Source organism: Grampus griseus, assembly GCF_964374135.1.
Source record: "Grampus griseus genome assembly, chromosome: 18".
NCBI lineage: Eukaryota > Metazoa > Chordata > Mammalia > Artiodactyla > Delphinidae > Grampus > Grampus griseus.
In genome coordinates, this window is record NC_139012.1 from 64680921 (window position 1) to 64687240 (window position 6320).

A 6320-nucleotide genomic window follows, 5' to 3' on the forward strand; every position below is an offset into this window, starting at 1 on the left:
GGATGTAAATATTAGAAGAAATTTAAATGAACTGAGGTAGTTTCCTCTGGGGAACAGGATGGCACTAGAGAAGGGTGAAGCGGGATTCTGTTCTTCATTAGAAGTCTTGTAGTACTATTTGCTTTTTTTAAAAAAATAAATTTATTTATTTATTGGCTGCGTTGGGTCTTCGCTGCTGTTCGCAGGCTCTGTCTAGTTGCGGCGAGTAGGGGGCTACTCTTCATTGCGGTGCGTGGGCTTCTCATCGTGGTGGCTTCTCTTGTTGCAGAGCATGGGCTCTAGGCACGTGGGCTTCAGTAGTTGTGGCACACGGGCTCAGTAGTTGTGGCTCGCGGGCTCTAGAGTGCAGACTCGGTAGTTGTGGTGCACAGGCTTAGTTGCTATGAGCCATGTGAGATCTTCCCGGACCAAAGCTCAAACCCGTGTCCCCTGCATTGGCAGGCGGATTCTTAACCACTGTGCCACCAGGGAAGCCCATACTATTTGCTTTTTAAAATTTATGTACAAGTTATGACTTTAACAACAGTGATTAATTTAAAATATAAATGCTCTTCATATATAGATATACATATACAGTGCTTGTCACTGGTAAATACTCATTAGTTGGTAATTATTTTTATTGTTTGTGGTGAACTGCAGGTGAGAACTAGGGCACCCTCAGAGGCTTCTCCAGAATTTCTCTAGGAGAGATTCAGAGACAGCAATCAGATTGACAGGTGGGGGTAGTGGGTTGAATTATGGTTCCAAAAATGTATGCCCCAGTCCTAGCCCACATATCTGTGAATGTGACCTTACATGGAAGTAGAGTCTTTGCAGATATATAATAATTAAATTAAGGATCTCAAGATGAAATCATTCTGAATTTAAGGTGCACCCTAAATCCAATGATGAATGGCCTTATAAGGAACAAAAAAAGGAGAAGAACAGAGAGATACAGAAGAGAAGGCCATGTGAAGATGGAGGCAGAGACTGGAGTGATGTGTCTACAAACCAAGAAACACTAAGAATTGCCAGCAGCCACCAGCTAGGTGAGATGCAGACTCTCCCCTAGAGACTCCGGAAGGAATCCGCCATCACCAGCATCTTGATTTTAGACTTCTGGCTTCCAGAACTGTGAGAGAATAAATTTCTGTTGTTTTAAGACACTCAGTTTGTGGGAACTTATTACAGCAGCCCTAGAAAACTCACTCAATGGGGTTAGCAGATAGGTCTGGAACTTCATTTGTAGAGCACGCATCTTATTCTTTAGATTGTATATTTTGGAGGAATTTGATGGGGTCAGTGTAGGAGATTATGGGGGTGACTAAAGCCTCCTTATACTATCCTTTGGCACTGCCACTGGTAGATCCCGGTTGGATGAGTCAATGAAATATATGTGTTTTATTATTTTTTCCAGCTTTATTGAAATATAATTGACATATAACACTGTATAAGTTTAAGATGTACAAGTGTTGATTTGAAATGCTTATTGCAAAATGATTACCACCATGGAATTAGCTAACACCTGCATCACATCACATAATGATCATTTCTTTTTTGTGGTGAGAACATTTGCAATCTACTTTATTAGCAACTGTCAAGTATATAATAGAGTATTATTAAGTATAATCACCATGCTGTACCTTAGATCCCCAGAACTTATTCAACCTGTAACTGGTATTTTGTACCCTTTGACCAATACCTCCTTTCCCCCCACCCCCCTTCAGCCCCTGGTCATCACTATTCTAGTCTGTTTCTATGAGTTCAGGTTTTTAGATTCCACATATAAGTGATATCATATACTATCTGTCTTTCTCTGCCTGACCTATTTCACTGTAAAAAAAATTGTATTTTAAAATGATTTCAGATGCATACGTTCGTGTTATGAAATGTATTTTGGGGACAGCAGCATTTCTATACCACTATGTGGTAAAGGGCTTGAATGTTTCCCTATTTCATCAAAGAGGCAGATGTGAAACCAAGAGAAGAAATAGGTCTCCTCTGAGCCCATCCTTTTAGAAAACTTAATGAGACGTGGCTACAATAAGGTATCATTCATTGACATTCCACTTCTCCGTTTTAGGACTGGCTTCCTAATCCTTGAAATTAAATGAGTAATCTCTTTTTCTGTCCTATTCTTTGCTTTTTTAATTTACCTTTTCTCCTTAGTCTCATTTCTTTTAGCTGTCCTGGCCATACCTTTAATGACTCACAGAAAATTAGCCCACACCAAAAAAATGGTAAACTTAAGATTTCAAAAATAGTGCTTGGAAATTTTCTTGAAATTTTGCTCTATTTTTTTTAACATAGAAATTCATTTGATAGATGCTGTGAGCTCAAATTCTGTTTCCAAATCTCTCAAATAAGCCCATGTTTCTCCATCTCTAGCCCGACTAAGGCCATGCCCATCTCTCCAAAACCTTGCTCAGGAGATGTGTCTGCTTCTTCCTTTATATACTTCCATCTCCTCCCCTGAAACAATGGACAGTATAAATTGGCCTCCTAAAATCATTAGTTGGATGCACTTATCTTAAGGTAAAACCTACCTTTTTTTTTTTTTTTGTCTGAGCAGCTTGTGGGGTCTTAGTTCCCCGGACCCTTGACAGTGAAAGCACAGAGTCCTAACCACTGGACCACCAGGGAATTCCCAAATCTAGCATTCTTAATGCAGCCTACTAAACCCTGCCTAATCTGACCCCTGCCATCTTCACAGCCTCGTCTTCTACTATTGAGTTGGCCAAAAGGTTCGTTCGATTTTTTCCCGTAAGATGGCTCTAGTAGTGCTTAGTTGTCTTTAAATTCATTCGAAACAATTTTGTTACATTGTATCGTGACAGCTGTCATATCAGCAACATGCATTAAAAAAAACATCAAAATTGGTGAATCTTTGTGGAGCCATTTTAATGTTGAAGATGGAAGGAAAACAACATTTTTGGCATATTATGCTTTCTTACTCCAAGAAAGGTGAAAATGCAACTGAAACGTAAAAAAAGTTTTGTGCCGTGTATGGAGAAGGTGCTGTGACGGAGCGAACGGGTCAGAAGTGGTTTGCGAAGTTTTGTGCCGGAGATTTCTCGCTGGACGATGCTCCACGGTCAGGTAGACCAGTTGAAGTTGACGGCGATCAAATCGAGACATTAATGGAGAGCAGTCAATGTTATACCACGAGGGAGATAGCCGACATACTCAAAATACCCAAATCAAGCGCTGAAAATCATTTGCATCAGCTTGGTTATGTTCATCACTTTGATGTTTGGGCTCCCCATTAGTTAACCAAAAAAAACCTTTATGACCGTGTTTCCGCATGCGATTCTCTACTTAAACATAATGAAAACATTCCGTTTTTAAAACAAAGTGTGGGGCTTCCTTTGTGGCGCAGGGGTTGAGAATCTGCCTGCTAATGCAGGGGACATGGGTTCGAGCCCTGGTCTGGGAGGATCCCATATGCTGCGGAGCAACTGGGCCCGTGAGCCACAACTACTGAGCCGGCGCGTCTGGAGCCTGTGCCCCGCAGCAAGAGAGGCCGCGATAGTGAGAGGCCTGCGCACCGCGATGAAGGGTGGCCCCCGCTTGCCACAACTAGAGAAAGCCCTAGCACAGAAACGAAGACCCAACAGAGCAAAAATAAATAAATTAATTAAAAAACTCCTACCCCCAACATCCAAAAAAAAACCAAAAAACAAATTGTGACGGGCGATGGAAAGTGGATACTGTACAATAATGTGGAACGGAGGAGATCGTGGGGCAAGTGAAATGAACCACCACGAACCACACCAAAGGCCGGTCTTCATCCAAAGAAGGTGATGCTGTGTATATGGTGGGATTGGAAGGGAGTCCTCTATTACGAACTCCTTCCGGAAAACCAAATGATTAATTCCAACAAGTACTGCTCCCGATTAGACCACCTGGAAGCCGCACTCAACGAAAAGCGCCTGGAATTAGTCAACAGAAAACACATAATCTTCCATCAGGATAACGCAAGACCACATATTTCTTTGATGAGCAGGCAAAAACTGTCACAGCTTGGCTGGGAAGTTCAGATTCCTCCACTGTATTCACCAGACATTGCGCCTTTGGATTTCCATTTATTTCAGTCTTTACAAAATTCTCTTAATGGAGCAAATTTCAATTCCCAGAAGACTGTAAAAGGCACCTGGAACAGTTCTTTGGTCAAAAAGATAAAAAGTTTTGGGAAGATGAATTATGAAGTTGCCCGAAAAATGGCAGAAGGTAGTGGAATAAAACAGTGAATACGTTGTTCATTTAAGTTCTTGGTAAAAATGAAAAACGTATCTTTTATTTTTACTTAAAAACCAAAGGAACTTTTTGGTCCACCCAATACTATTCCCTTCAAACATTATGCTCCAGCCACATGGCTTTCACTTCGCTCCCTAATACATCAACTATTTTCCTCCTAAGGCCTTTGCATGTGCTGTTCCTTTTACTTAGTATGCTCTTTTCTCCAATCTTTTCTTTCTTCTGTAACTATAGCTACATTTCACTTGCTTTGTTTATAGATTAACTCTAGAAATTAAAAACCAATCAATAACATTTAAGAAATGATTATGTATATGTAAGTCATTATAAAAACAAGTAGTAAGACTGGGCCTATTAAAAAAAAATTCCACTCAGGTATTTACCCAAGAGAAATAAAAACATATGTCCACAAATGACTTATACTTAAATAGTTTTAGGGCTCTATTTATAATAGCACCAAGCTGGAAACAAACCAAATTCTGTCAACAGAAGAATGGACAAACAGATGGAGTTATATTTGTGTAATAGACTACTACTCAACAATGAAAAAGAATAAGCCACTAGTGCATGCAACAACTTGAGCCTCCAAAACACTTTATTAAACAAAAGAAGCCAGACATAGAAGAATATATATTGTATGATTCCATTTATGAAAAGTTCAAGGGCAGGTAAATAAATACTGTAGCAACAGAAATGAGAACAACCACTGTCTTTGGGGGGGTGTGGTGGGGCAGGGCGAGGCACTGGCTTGAAAGAGAGCAAAGGAACTTCTGGGGTGATGGGACTGCTCTGTACCTTGCTTTGAGTAATGGGGTTACACAGGTATACACATTTGTCAAGACACACTATACACTGAAGCTATGTGCATTTTATTGTGTATGAAATACACTGTAATTAAAGAACAATGCAATCTTATATTTTTGTAATCTAGCTGCTCAAAGAGACTTTTCAATAATCAAGTCCAATGCTTCATTTTATTTTCTTTCTAGCTTCTTTCACCTCTTCTGAATCACACTCAAATGTCATGTATGTTAATAACGTGAGAGGTTATCAGGCGTCCCTCCAGATCCATAGACTTATTTTACCCGTGGCATTATGATTCCAAACATCTCATCCCCACACCTGCATCAGATCAGAAGTAGCTGAAAAGGACACTGGAAGGCACACTGGTAATAGTGACACCCTGACAATGAAGGAGAAAAAGAAAAACTAGAAGTATGACCTAAGATGGGACTTCCCTTATAGTTCAGTGGCTAAGACTCCATGCTTCCACTGCAGGAGCTGTGGGTTTGATCCCTGGTCAGGGAACTAAGATCCCACATGCCAGCGTGGCACGGTCAAAAAAAAAAAAAAAAAAAAAAAAATGACCTAAGACTCCAAAAAGAGTGTGAACCTGGAATAAATGAAACAAAATCAGACTATGGTATACATTTCCTTAGCTGTAGGGCATCACATTTTATAATAGGATTCATCCGGAAACATTAACTCGTATGCAGTATATTCTATTTTAAAAGCAAAGAAGGGTAAATACACGAACATTTCATAGAGAACAGTTTAAATCATATTTTTGTTTTGGCACACGAAGGGGTAAATTTTAGGATAGCCAGATAAATCCAGTCAGGAATGAAAGCCACTCCGTGCTAGAACAAGGACTGGTGGCAAAGGAGCCACCTTTGGGCAGATGGCTACTGTTAAACCACTTGGTGGAGCCCCAGGCAACCGAGAGGGTCATGTAATCCCAATAAGCTCTGATTTGACACCATTACCACCAACATGGAATTTCCTGAACGCTGTAAGGAGGCTGAGAAATGCTGCAAGATGTGCTTTGTCTGGGCCACATGGTTGTGAAAACTCCATAGGCGAAGACCCATGAAAGTGTCGTGCTAGCTCTTCTGAACGTAAATCATTCTAAATGGGCTCGTAGAGCGCTTTCTGAGGAATTTCCACTCTACAGAGATTTGATTGCAGAAAATTTCCGGTTAATTTAAAACAAAACTCAATTTCCTATAACACTTAGAAAGTGTACCAAGCTGGGCACTTGTACCAGGGCAAGTGTACCAAGTATTAAAAACACTGGGTTTGGG